Genomic DNA, 14,031 nt, shown 5'->3' on the forward strand with positions numbered 1-14,031 from the left:
AAACACCTTGTCATCGCCTTCCCTTGGCACTGGAATTGGTATTTAATCAGCCAGCATTGACACGCGAAAACAGTTTGGTGCTTGAGTAAAACACTGTGCACTCCTCTCCCCTCATCCCCTCCCTAGTTGCCTTCCTCTTTCTCTCCCCCAACCTCCTCCCCCAAGAGATAAAGACAAAACATGAGCACAACAGATGCAGACATGCCTAGGAGATTATATTATCACTTTCAAAAATGTAAAACCACATAAATTGAAGGTTTCACAATAAAACACAAGGCTTTACTTAATTGGCTAACTGGGGAGCACATGGAAGCAGGTTAGGAGTAACTGGAAGTAGAGAGAGGAAGATTTGGGAGCAGAATCTCAGAGAAGGGTCCATTGGCCAATGCTGGGGAACTTGGTCTCGAAACTGGAGTTCACAGACAATCTTCATAGGATGTTGGGAATGTGAGCAGTGCTATTTGCAACCACTATGCTAGATTGTTACTACAATGGGTGTGTGGGGAAAGAGACTTTTCCTCATTAGTAGAGTATCACAAGTCAGTGTGATAAACAGGTCAACTGTAGGGGCATGAATACTCAGTGGTGGGGAGGGAAATGGTGACAAGTTCTGGAAAGAACTTCACAATGTACATTCCAAAGATGTCTCAGAGCCAAAGAGAAAAAGAATGGCAGATGTTACTTATTTGGGAAAACTGTAAGACAGCCTCAGGCCCTCCAGAAATGGTTGAGAACGCAGGAGAAGAGAGCTGGAGGTTCTACTACAGCAACAGGTGCTTAGTAGGAAACACATCTAGAATATACAGATGCCACAGTCAAGTCCAGATTTCATGTGCTTCCAAAAATAGAGAAGGTGGACCCAATGCACCTTCAGAGGAGGCGTCAGTGCTTAATGCCACACATTAGATTCCTTCTTTTATGTTGGCTGGATAGAGTAAGACCAGATTTACCATCATTTTTCTGAGTCAGTGCTACTGGCAGGGAGTTAACTCTTGCAGGTAGTCAGGGGCAACCCAAAGAGAGAAACAAAGCAAAAGAAATCGTGTCCTTAATCAACATTCCTCCCTTTCTACTTGGAAACTAAAAAGCCTACCCTTCTGTGATATCCAGCAGCTTTAAAAGATGGAGGAGAAAACAGCTAAGCTGGAGACTGGACATGAACAATACATATGAAAAGTCTTGAGACTGGCCAACTTCTGGGGAGGGGATAGTATCTGGTAAAGGGGACAGGGGGTGGGACTTCTGGAGGAAAAAAAAATTAAAGGAGAGTGAGGAGATGAAAGAAGGGAAGGTTTAGATTGTACCTCCCTCCACTGTTTTAGGAAACATCTAAGAGAGGACATCATGAAGGTCTGGAGCTAGAGGCCTCACACTGTCACAGAGAACAAAGAACCAGATAGCTAGAGGCCATCTAGAGGCACCCTCACCTCTCATTACTACATCTGTTAAGTTTTATCACTTTTATTTGAGACAAAATTTTTTACTGAATCTGTTTCGGATTGTGTGTGTATGCTTTTGCTTAAGAGGGAGGATAGCCAAGATGTTCAACGGCATGAGGAAGAGAATACATCCTCACGTCAATGTCATATAATTTCACGGTAAAAGATGTTTGATAAACGAATCCAGCCAGGGAAGAGCCCCCAATGGAGATGGCATTAAAGGGTCAAAGACAGAACCTATCACCTGGTTGAGTGAAGATGTCAAGGATATAGCTTGGGATATGCTTTGACCCTTTCCATACATCCTCCACTCTTTGATGCGGACAACTGATTTTTTCTTGATCTTAAATAAAGTCATTTGCAGGTGTGCCTTCAAGCTCCATTTCCCAACCACACTGCTACACCTATAAAGCCACCACTCTCTGGGTTTTGACAGTGATGTCCAATACCTTCTCATACCCTTTTATTATAATCCGGAAAGATTTCAAAGAGGATGATAGCTGCTTAGTGTTACCATTTATCTGCTCTCCTTGAGGCTGCAGTGGAGATAATCTAAACTGAGGGAAGAGGTACATATTCCCTGGGGGAAGGGCTAGTGGTCGTGGCCAAGGTTCTGTTCCTCACGGTTATTCCTAATGGTGTCACTCTGGGTGAGTCCTTCACCCTTGAGCTCCATTTTTTAAATCTGAAAATCAAGAGAGTCCTTGGCCCCTGAGGACCTTAACTTTCCCAAGGCCCTTTCCCCTTCTGGTTATAACAACGATTCAGAAAACTGTGCCATCAAGGGGAATGACCAGTTGTGATTGTTACTACAGAAGCTGATTTGGGAAAAAGCATACTTCCTAGGAGAGAAGACTATGAAGCAAAAGATCAGCACACCAGGTGAAAAGGGAAAGGGGATCATATCAGCAATCAGAAGACAAAGTCAGGGTGTAGGGGTGTAGTTCAGATACCACTGCCAAAGAGACAGGCCCTTCAATGTGTGTTTATGTGACTCACCAGGGAACTTGATGACAAGGCTGATGGTGGGTGGAGAAGGTAGTTTACGTGTGTGAAAGGGAATGATTCTGTTATGAGGCATTTTAGGGGGAAAGAAGTTGGATATAGCCAACTCCTTTTTTTCCATTTTCTTCACTCACTTATTAGGAAAAACCAACAGAATTGAGGGGGGTGGTCAGGATCTGGAGAGGCATTCCACAATGACTCATACAAACAAAAACAATGGAGCTTAGGAAAGAGCCTTTTTCAAATCGAAGTTCAGGGTTTCAAAGAACTCATTTGTTTTTCCTTTATCTTGCTGTTTATTTTTTATTAACAACAGCAGGGTTGGGAGGACAAAGAGACTCAGAAGGCTTTTCACAGACCCAGAAAGCACCTCCAGAGACTTGGGCCAGCAATTCACCTAAGACTCTAAGTTTCCTTATGTTAAATATATTCATACAGGGCCAGGCACTGAAGATGTCATTTGATTGCTTCTTATTAAATCTAAGATACCACAATGGTAAGATACACGATTAAACTGCCAATTATATTATACCATGCCATTTGTAAGATGCATTTTCATCTTAGAGACGTTAAAAATATATTTTTGGTAGGGGCACTTGGGTGGCACAGTTAGTTAAGCGTCTGACTCTTGGTCTCGGCTCACATCATGATCTCACAGCTCGTGAGTTTGAGCCCCGCATCAGGCTCAGCGCTGACGGCGCAGAGCCTGCTTGGAATTACGTCTCTCTTTTCTCTGCCCCTCCATGCTTGTGCTCTCTCTCTCTAAATAAATAAACTTAAAATAATTTATAAAAATATATTTTGGATGAATAAAATGTATTAAATATCCTAACTCTTTGAATATTGTAGTTTGTGTTAAAGTCTAACTTTAACTGCTCCCTAGACACCATCATAGCTAGGGATGTGGTCAGGTGACTCCAGCCAAGACTTTATTAATCCTCAAGGTCTTTTTCTTTTTCTTTTTTTAATTTTTTTTAACGTTTATTTATTTTTGAGACAGAGAGAGACAGAGCATGAGCGGGGGAGGAGCAGAGAGAGAGGGAGACACAGAATTGGAAACAGGCTCCAGGCTCTGAGCTGTCAGCACAGAGCCCGACGCGGGGCTCGAATTCACGGACCGTGAGATCATGACCTGAGCCGAAGTCGGACACTTAACAGACCGAGCCACCCCGGCGCCCCTCAAGGCCTTTTTCTAATACCTGGGTCAGAAGGCTGAACGCCAAGCCAGTAGACCTAAGTGGAGGAGACTTTGTGCTGTGTTGGTAGCAGGGGTACTGGGTGGTAGGGTATAGGAAAATTGATTGTCTTAACAACTTGAGAGCCAGCCATAACAATGGGCCAAGGATAAGAGTGCTCTTCAATTCCAGTTCTAGAGCTTGACCGTATAGTTATCTCAATGTTGTTCCTTCTTCAATGGAAGAGATTTGGGGCCATCAAGGCATCAAATCCATAAGATCCACAGAATGTTTCATTTACCTGTCTAGAGTATCGGCTATGTTACATTGTAGCTAATGTTGCCTGTATTTCCTGTGAAGGAATCGTTTTTGGTATTGTAACATCTCCTCCAGTCTAGTCCAGTTGCCTAGAGAGAATATGGGCTTAGAAAAGAAAACAGCCTGGGCTACAATCCCACGGATGGCTAGTGTAGTAATGGGACTCATAAGGAAATGTACTCAACTGAGAAAAACGGACTGGTTCAGTAAACTGTGCGAGTGCCTACTTCTTTGTGTTTGTCATCCTCACGACAACAGCAATCAAAGTAGGTCCTGTTATTGCTTCCATAATGCAGATGAGGAAAGGGAGGCTCTTGGACAAGCACCTTGTCCAGATGATGTGGCCCATAAGGCAAGGGGCCAGGATTTGAATGTGGGTGGTTGAATTCCAGAGCCTGTGCTTTTCATCACTATATCCATAAATAAGAAAGAAATCTTGCCATTACGGAGATTCAGACACATAAACTAGCCATGACATAAAGAGAAAACTGCCTTAAAAGATATGTGAACAAAGTGCCCTGGAGCCCAGAGGAGGAAGCTATTAAGTTCAGGGATCTTTCATAATATGAAAAGTGACTATGAGAGCAAGTCAGCTACATTTTCTATTTTTTTTTAAGTTTTATTTATTTTTCAAAGAGAGAGAGAGAGAAACCGAGAGAGAGACCGAGAGAGAGAGAGAGAGAGATCATGGGTATGCATGTGTATAAGTCAGGGAAGGGCAGAGAGAGAGGGAGAGACAGAATTCCAAGCAAGGCTCCACACTCAGTGTAGAGACAGATGCGGGACCCGATCCACAATCACAAGATCACAACCCGAGCCAGTATCAAGAGTCAGACGCTTAACTGACTGAGCCACCAAGGCACCCCTACACTTTCTTTTTAAGAAGGGACTTCCCTTATTGTTCTATAACCTCAGACCACGGGTTTCCCAGATACCATGCATTTGCCTATTTGTGGATTGAATGGCAATACCTTTTCTCTAAGGCTCATGGATGTATATCAAACACAAGGGTTTTCAGCGAATAGCCAGCAAGGGTGATGTAAACATATTGTTTGGTTGTGGAAAATTGCACCCACACCCCAAGGTAGAGAGGACAGTGTAATAAACCCTGAGTATCCCCTGCCCAGCTTCAGCTGCTTATCAACATTCTGCTGCTGTTTTTGCTTTAGCTGCACCTGCCTGACCCACACTTTTTTTTTTTTCCTGGAGCATTTAAAAGCATATACAAGCATCCGTTTAGTTTCACTAGTAAACACTTCAGTCTGAATATCTATTATACCAAGACTTAAAATATTAACGACAATACCATTATCCCAACCAATGAAATCAACAATAATTCCAAATATTCATCTGATATTCAGTCTGTGTCTAATTTTTCCTGATTAATAAGCACGCTTTTAACAGAAGAACTTTTACTTCTTTTGTGCGGAATAGAGGCGCACAGTTTTCCCTCTCAGTTCTATTCTGGCATATTTGCAAAGACACAGCCTTTCCGAGGAGCGATTTAGGTTGTTAAGAAGTAAAAATAAAATGAGTTTTCATAGATCACACATAGAACGTAACTGTATTTGTAAGGTTAAAGCCACTAAATAAATTAAAAAAATTTTTTTAAAGTTTATTCATTTTTGAAAGACAGAGAGAGAGAGAGAGCATTGAGCAGGGGAGGGACAGAGAGAGAGGGAGACACAGAATCCTTAGCAGGCTCCAGGCTCTGAGCTGTCAGCACAGAGCCCAATGTAGGGCTTGAACCCACGAACTGTGAGATCATGACCTGAGCTGAAGTTGGACGCTTAACTGACCGAGCCACCCAGGTGCCCCAAAGCCACTAAGAAAATTGAAAAACAAATGCCTGGTAATGATGGAAGCGAAATAGCATGTGCCAAGGTGAGGAACTAGGCTGCAAAAATCCTATTAAAGTATAAGCCTATTCTTGAGACACTAAGGTTATAGGCTTCTGGTTCCATTTCTGCATTTTGGGGTTTACCCAAGATTTGAGTGTAGCAAGCTGGGCAGTGGCTTAAGACCAACGTCATGAACTATTTTAATAGGAATGAAAAGGCTTATGGTGTGTGTGTGTGTGTGTGTGTGTGTATTTAAGAGAGCTTCTGCATATATCTGACCTGTTGCTTCTCCTCTGAATCTTAGTATCGTGCGTGCGCATGCACACACACACACACACACACACACTCTCACACACACACACACACACACTCACACAGAGTATATTCATTCTATATTGGATATCCACGTTGGTTTGTCTGTTCTACTTATTGGCATTGTTGACTGGGAGGAATACTGAAATGAGAAAGGGCATAACTCACTCTCCCTGTTCCTATGAACTTGACCTTGGGAGAGAGGCAGGGGGTTTAGAACAAAGTCACCAGCATCTCAGAACTCAAGAACAAATGGTAGAAAAAACAGTGTGGGGGATGGTGACTACCACGGTGGGGTTAGGTGAGACCTGGGAGTAGAGAACAGTGACACAGGTAAAGGGAAGGACTTGGGCAAAGGCCTCGAGATGACAACATGGGCATTCTGAAAACTGAAAGCCATTCATCATGAGGTCTTCTCAATGTGGCAATTATGACTTATGGAACATTTTGGGCTGCCCTTTAAACATAGCCTAGAGTTATTTGGTGGGACTCTCACAAAAACCAAGGCTGCTTTGTGATTAGGAACATTTTCTTTTCCAAACGCCAGAAACATAGGCTGTAATAATAAACTACCATGGTTACAAAGCTTATTTGGGGTTGAAAATGCCAGCCATATTCTAGCTAAGGTTTGTTGTCTAGAAAGTGCTGTGGCTGAGTACTCAAGCCTAGCCTTGGACTTCAGGAGTTGGCTGGTGGTTCCTAGATGTTGTAGGCATTGTTTCTCGGTAACTCAGTTTTCTTGGGTTCAAGAGAGACCTTTGCAGAATTAGCTGAGAAGGGTTGGGGAGGGGCTGAGAAGAGGGAGGGACTCAAACATTTATTCAGCCATTGGTTAACATAAGGCATCCACATAACTTCTTTTGAGACAATGCAGGACAAAATACATGTTAAATTACAAAGCAGCATACAAACTGTAAGGTGTGCAGAAAAGAGTTTGGAAATATTTCCCCTTTGATTACACACTTCATAGAGTCTCAACAACAGCTCTTTTGAAGAATGTGGTATAATTGAGAAACACATGTATGTAGTTTTTGCTTCTTTTTTGTGGTCTTCACGCGAATCCATTCTTTCAGGTTTTTCTAGTTTGTCAGTTCACACTCTTTACTACCTTTGCTGATCGGACACACTTTAACTTACAGAAGCATAAACTAGCTTGAGCACTCTGCTGGGGAAGTCAAAGATCCAGTGGACATAATGAAAGAAGGGATCTCAATGATTCAGAAGGGCGAGGATCAGATGTGTAATTAGACAGGTCGGGACTTATGAGGGTGGAGGGAACACACCAGAAAATGTTTTCTGTGAGCGGTGGGTGTGATCCGCATCTCTCGGTAGTCAGTACTGTAACTCTTACAGACATCCAGCCGAGCTCTGTGTGGGTTTCTTTAAAGTAGCATGGCTTTGTTCACAAAACGTAACAGCCCAGAATTGTTCCACCTGAAGAGCGCATATTTTAAGTGGCTTTGCCTGCTGCTTTCCGTGGCTAGGACGTGCAGCCCTTACAACACGTTTCCAGCTTTTCATTATTTTCAAAACAGCCCATTTCACTCAGGTTCCATCCAAGTCTACATTTTGGGCCCAGGTTACCTGGGATGGCTGGTTTGTAAGATAATGAGGGGGAAAAATGAAGGTCTGAAGTTGCTGTCACTGCCTTAAGGTCAGAATTAGGAGGGAATCATGAGTAATTAGGTGTAATCCCTTAAAAAAAAAAAGAGTATTGTTGTCGCTATGTTGGTTGTTAAGGAAGCATTAAGAAGGTAATTCTGATGTAACCTGGCAGGCAAATTTGCAATATTGTGTCAGTCTCTTAGGTTTCCTCTAGAGCATAAAGCACAAGAGTATTCTGTAAAAATACACTGATAGTCTCAATAATTAATCTGTTAAATCCTTTAATTTGAACCTCAGCAAATATTTTTCTCCTGTGTACAAAGGTAGCTCAACATTTATTGGTATTTCCTCTTGGTAACAGTTTCCATTTTTCTATTAACCTAAGGATCACCTTGATGTGAATTCTTCTCTAAAGATTCCTAAAGAAGTGTTTAAACAAAACCATATGGAGGCAAGATCTTTCCACTTACACATGCCGATGCATACCCCAGGCTAATTAGGGCAAACGGAAAGATGACACATGCATTAATGGGGGGGCTTTAAATCAATTACTTTTCATGAATTTAAGATTACTTCTGACGATTATGAAAGGACACTTGTGAATATAAAAGTAATATATTCTCATTGAAAGTAAGTCAAACTCTAGCCATTGTCCTGGGACAATATGTTCCATTGCCGTTGATCCTTGAACCCTACTAATACCTGGACTGCACGTCTATCTGTGACTCTGTTCTGCAAGTAAACATAAGTATATGTGACAAATAAAAATTCTCTGCATGTTTCAGTAGAAAAAAAAAGTCAGAAATAAAGGGGAAATTTGGACAAGAGATAAAAATCTCCCAGTGTTCCATGTCTTAGGGAAAATCATTATTAACAAAGACTGGCATACTATTTCTTTCTATGCGTACTGCATATGCATATTAGGCAATGGAGAGCATACTATAAGCACTTTGTTGGTGCTATTTTTTGATTTTTGATTTTTAAGTAATCTCTACACCCAGCGTGGGGCTCAAACTCACAATCCTGAGATCAAGAGTCCTGCGCTCCACTGAGCGAGGGGGCAAGCCAGGTGCCCCCTATAAGCACATTTCCTATACTGTTTTCCACTGAACATTATGCCATAACGATTTTTCATGTTATTAAAACTCTTTGTAAATATAATATTTAATGGCTTCATAGTATTTAATACTATAAATATACCATGAATTCCATAACCAATTCCAGGATTTTTAGTCATGTAAGTTGTTGCTAATTTTTAATATTAAAATGCCATGATATTTTTGTGCATAAATATTTGCCTCTAAGTCATATATATATATATATATATATATATATATATATTACAGAATTCTCAGACTGGGAATTACTGAAGTAAAAAATATGCATGCCTATTTTTCAAGTTTTAATACATGTTGCCAATTTTTTGGACAAAGGTTGTACCAGAGTACATTCCTTATAGAAGTTCAAGGAAATGACTGTGTTTAATAGTCAACTCCATGTTATCACTAAAATAAATACCACCACCACCACCAATTTAGTAGGCAAAATTTTACATCATTTTAATTTGCATTTCTTTCATAATTCATGAGGCTGCTCCTTTTCTATCTGTATTTCTTCTTTAATGAATTGCTCGTGCATATCTCGGCCCCAAACAAAATGTTTTCTAAGGGCTATTTATTAAGTCTTAATACTTCAGAGTATTATTATTTTGTCATGTATGTTTTTGCTTTGTTGGAAACTCCATTTATGGTCATTTTTGACTTGTGAGAGAAGTTTTCACATTTTTTGAAGTTTATTTATTTTGAGAGAGAGAGCAAGAGCGTGTGCATGAACTGGGGACGGGCAGAGAGAGAGAGAGGGGGAGAGAGAGAGAATCTCAAGCAGGCTCCATGCTGCCAGTGTGGAGTCCAACGCAGGGCTCAAACTCACGAATCATGAAATCACGACCTGAGCCAAAATCAAGAGTCAGATGCTTAACTGACAGAGCCACCCAGGCGCTCCAGAAGTTTTCATGTTTTGTAGTCAAATACATATTTCTTTTGTGAGTTCCTTAAAATTTTATTTTCAAATTATTTTTAAAGTGTACAAATCAGTGGTTTTTAGTCTATTCACAAAGTTGTGCGACGATCACCACTATCTAATTGCAGAACATTTCATCACCCCCCAAAGCATTTTGCCTATTCTGGGCATTTTACATAAATGGAATCAAACAATATACGGCCTTTTGCATCTGGTTTCTTTCATTGTGCACAGTAATTTCAAGTTCCCAAGGTTAATGTCAGTCTTTGTTTTTTGTCTCCTCCTGACCACATTTGGTTTTGCTACATCCTTTGTCCTTTTTTTTTTTTTTTTTTTAAATTTTTTTTTTCAACGTTTTTTATTTATTTTTGGGACAGAGAGAGACAGAGCATGAACGGGGGAGGGGCAGAGAGAGAGGGAGACACAGAATCAGAAACAGGCTCCAGGCTCCGAGCCATCAGCCCAGAGCCTGACGCGGGGCTCGAACTCACGGACCGCGAGATCGTGACCTGGCTGAAGTCGGACGCTTAACCGACTGCGCCACCCAGGCGCCCCTCCTTTGTCCTTTTTGAGAAGCCATAGGAACTTAAGATTTATTTGGTTATAGCACACCCTAACCCACTGGCTTCAGTTAATTTGCTAGTCAGCTTCTAGTAAACATGATTGATATTAATTTGAAAAAGAAAAGATTTACTTTTTTTTTTTAGATTTATTTTTGAGAGAGACAGAGACAGAACATGAACAGGAGACAGGCAGTGAGAGAGGGAGACACAGAATCTGAAGCAGGCTCCAGGCTCCCAGCTGTCAGCACAGAGCCTGACGCGGGGCTTGAGCCCACAAACTGTGAGATCATGACCTGAGCCAAAGTTGGATGCTTAACCGACTGAGCCACCCGGGCACCCCAAAAAAAGGAAAAGCTTTACTGTAGTAGAGAAGTATCTTTCTAGTCTGAGTTTTAGAGATTCTGATTAAGAATGGATATTAAACTTTGCTGAAAGCTTTTCCTACATCTGTTGAAGTGATCACATGACTTTTAGTACTTGATGTTCCCATGATACAGGGTAGGAATCCCTTTACTGTGGTTGAACGATTTTTTCACTCTTGTGGCAAAACCATATTCCATTTGACTGTCATATATTGTTGAATTTGTTTTTATCTATTGCTGTTAATTATTTTATGTTTGCCATATAGATATTCTAAAGTTAAGAAGTAGTATTTGAAGACAGTGAAAAGAGCACAGACATTTGGGGCCAGACATAGCTGAGGGTTTTTTTTTTTTTTTTTTAATATTTATCTATTTTTAAGGGAGAGAGAGAGACAGAGCACGAGCAGCAGAGGGGCAGAGAGAGAGGGAGACACAGAATCCAAAGCAGGCTCCAGGCTCCGAGCTGTCAGCACAGAGCCAGACATGGGGCTCAAACTCACAGACCGCAAGGTCATGACCTGAGCCAAAGTTGGCTCTTAACCGACTAGACGCCACTATGAGTTTTAATTCAAGTTCTAATAGTTATAATTCTGTGACCTTGGCATTTTTCCTTAGAATTTTTATTATGCATTACTTTTGTAGATTTGTAACCAAATGAGCATGGAAAATGTTATATCTTGTTTTTTTTCCCCCTAAGTTAACCTTGTACCACAAGCATTTTCCATGTTACTGCATAGCTTTGAAAGCGATGTAATATGTGATTCAAAATGAGCATCAGGTAGCAGAGTTTAGAATTCCTTACTGTTGAACCTTTCATCCATGTCCATATTTTAGCCAATAATAATAATGCTATGATCAACTCAATTCTGCCTAAAATGTGCTTTATATTAGCTCAAAGTGTATAAAAACACTTATTTGTAAGTTCATTTATTTATTTTGAGAGAACGAGTGAGTGAGAGCAAGGGAGGGGCAGAGAGAAGGAGAGTCAGAATCCTAAGCAGGCTCCATGCTGTCAGCGAGGAGGAGCCCCACAGGGGGCTCGAACTCATGAACTGGGAGATCATGACCTGAGCCAAGATCAAGAGTTGGATACTTAATGCACTGAAGTCACAGCAGGCGCCCCTGTACAAATACTTTTAAGGATATATATGGTCAAAATGCTTTCTAAAATTATTATACTGATTTACATTTTCACTGACAATGTATAAAATTTCCTACATTTGCCCACATTGTTTATTAACATTCAAAATAAGTCACTGCTGATCCAGTAAAAAAAATGGCTTCTCACTATTGTTTGAATGCACATGCCACATTTGTGAGGCCCAACATTTTCTCACATGTATATGAATTTACTGCATTTCTTTGGTGGGTTGTCTGAGTTCTTGAATTCATAAATCTTCTTCAATTTATATAATAAAGATATAATAAAGACACTGTTCCTTGGTCTGTTATAAAAATCTGATTACGACTTTTTAAATGACACCAGAACTTTCCAGATGCTATCAAATCTGCCCATCGTTCCTACCATGATTATTCTGACTTCTAGGCTTAGGAGAGGTTATTAAGCCTTCAAACTGTTAAGAAAAATTAATTCCCAAAGCCATTTTTATGGTTTTAATATTGGTATTTCACTTCCCTATCCACCCTGAATTTAGTTTTGTTTGTGGTGAAAATACAAATTAAAAGATTCTCTAAATTTTACCAATTGTCTAATGGCAGTCACTCCTTCTAATACTTGGCAACAAAAATTCCACTGGTCACTTACGATTTTTTAAGTAGAATATTTGAAATTATGTATATAAACTATCACATTGATGCTTTTGTAATTTTTTTAAAATTTTAAGTGGGCTTCATGCCTAGCACAGAGCCCAGTGTGGGGCCTGAACTTCGGACCCTGATCAAGACCAGAGCTGGCATCGAGTCAGGTGCTTAACCAACTGAGCTACCCAGGCACCCCAGATGCTTTTGTGACTCTTGATCCAGCATGCACTATTCGAATTACTGTAGCTTTTTTTAAAATTTATTTTGAGAGAGAGCGCGAGTGGGGGAGGGGCATAGAAAGAGAGTGAGAGACAGAGAGAGAGAGAGAGAGAGAGAGAGAGAGAGAGAGAATCCCAAGCAGGATCCACACTGTCAGCGCAGAGCCTGATGTGGGGCTCAAACTCACAGATCTTGAGATCATGACCTGAGCTGAAGTCAAGAGTTGGATGCTTAAACGACTGAGCCACCCAGGGGCCCCATACTTACTGTAGCTTTTCAGTGTTTTGAATTTTAGTGAAGATGGGCCTTTTCATCATTTTTCTTTAAAGTATTTTAATTTCCGGGACACCTGGGTGGCTCAGTCAGTTCAACGTCCAACTCTTGATTTTGGCGCAGGTCATGATTATATAATCTTATATAATTATGTAATTATAATATATTTATATCTTATATAAATATGCTGATATTATGAATAGGATCTTTTTCACTATATTTTCTACTTTATAAATATTCAGGAAAGCTCTTTTTGTATATTTATCTGTAACAATTCAGCTTACTGGACTCTGTTTTTAATGGATTTTCAGGCCTTTGGGTTTTCATTTTACAAGGTATATCACCTTCTGCCAAAATAAAACTTGTGACTATCAATTTTCTCATCTGTATACCTTTTATTTGTTTGATAAATTTATGTATTACTGTTTTGGCTAGAACTCACAGAATAATGTCCAAGATAAGTGGGGACAGCTTTTTTGCTTTGTTGCTGATTTTAAAGGGAAGCATTTAATACCTCACTACAGGACTGGTTATAGTTGGTCTGGAACAGATAGGTTTTGGCATCCTGGACAAACACTCTCACTTCCTTTTTAGAAATTTAAGAATTCATTGCGAATATATGCAGTATAGAAAATTTAAAAAAGAACATTCTTCAACTACTTTTAGTGTTGTTACTCTGTGACTCACATTTCTAGTTAGGAAATATGATTTGCAAACCTCATATGTATGATGGTTTATTTCATATTACTGTCTGCATAACACAGATAATTTGACTTATTGTGAAATATGGATTTTTTAACCTATTCAAAGTAACCCAATACGAGTTCTACTCCGTAGGCACACTTTCAGAAGTGAGTTTTGTTTTCAATTGCAGTAGCTTTCCCTAGCTTGTATTTTCTGGTACTCTCTTCCTTTTTGTTACTTGGCTTTCATTTTGTAGTTTTATGATTATGATGAAGATCAACATAGTTTGGAAGCTGACGGGACAGTGATAAGCTAAATAAGAGGTATGCTTGTAAGCACGTAAAATTGGTCGAGAGCGAATGTCAGGAGAAATAAGGAGAAGTCAACAGCCGGTACGTGCAGGGCAGTAAAGAGAACCACTAGGACAATGAAGATCTTTTTCATCATTCCTGCAT

Source organism: Panthera onca, chromosome D4 (genome assembly GCF_046562875.1).
Source record: "Panthera onca isolate mPanOnc1 chromosome D4, mPanOnc1 haplotype 2, whole genome shotgun sequence".
NCBI lineage: Eukaryota > Metazoa > Chordata > Mammalia > Carnivora > Felidae > Panthera > Panthera onca.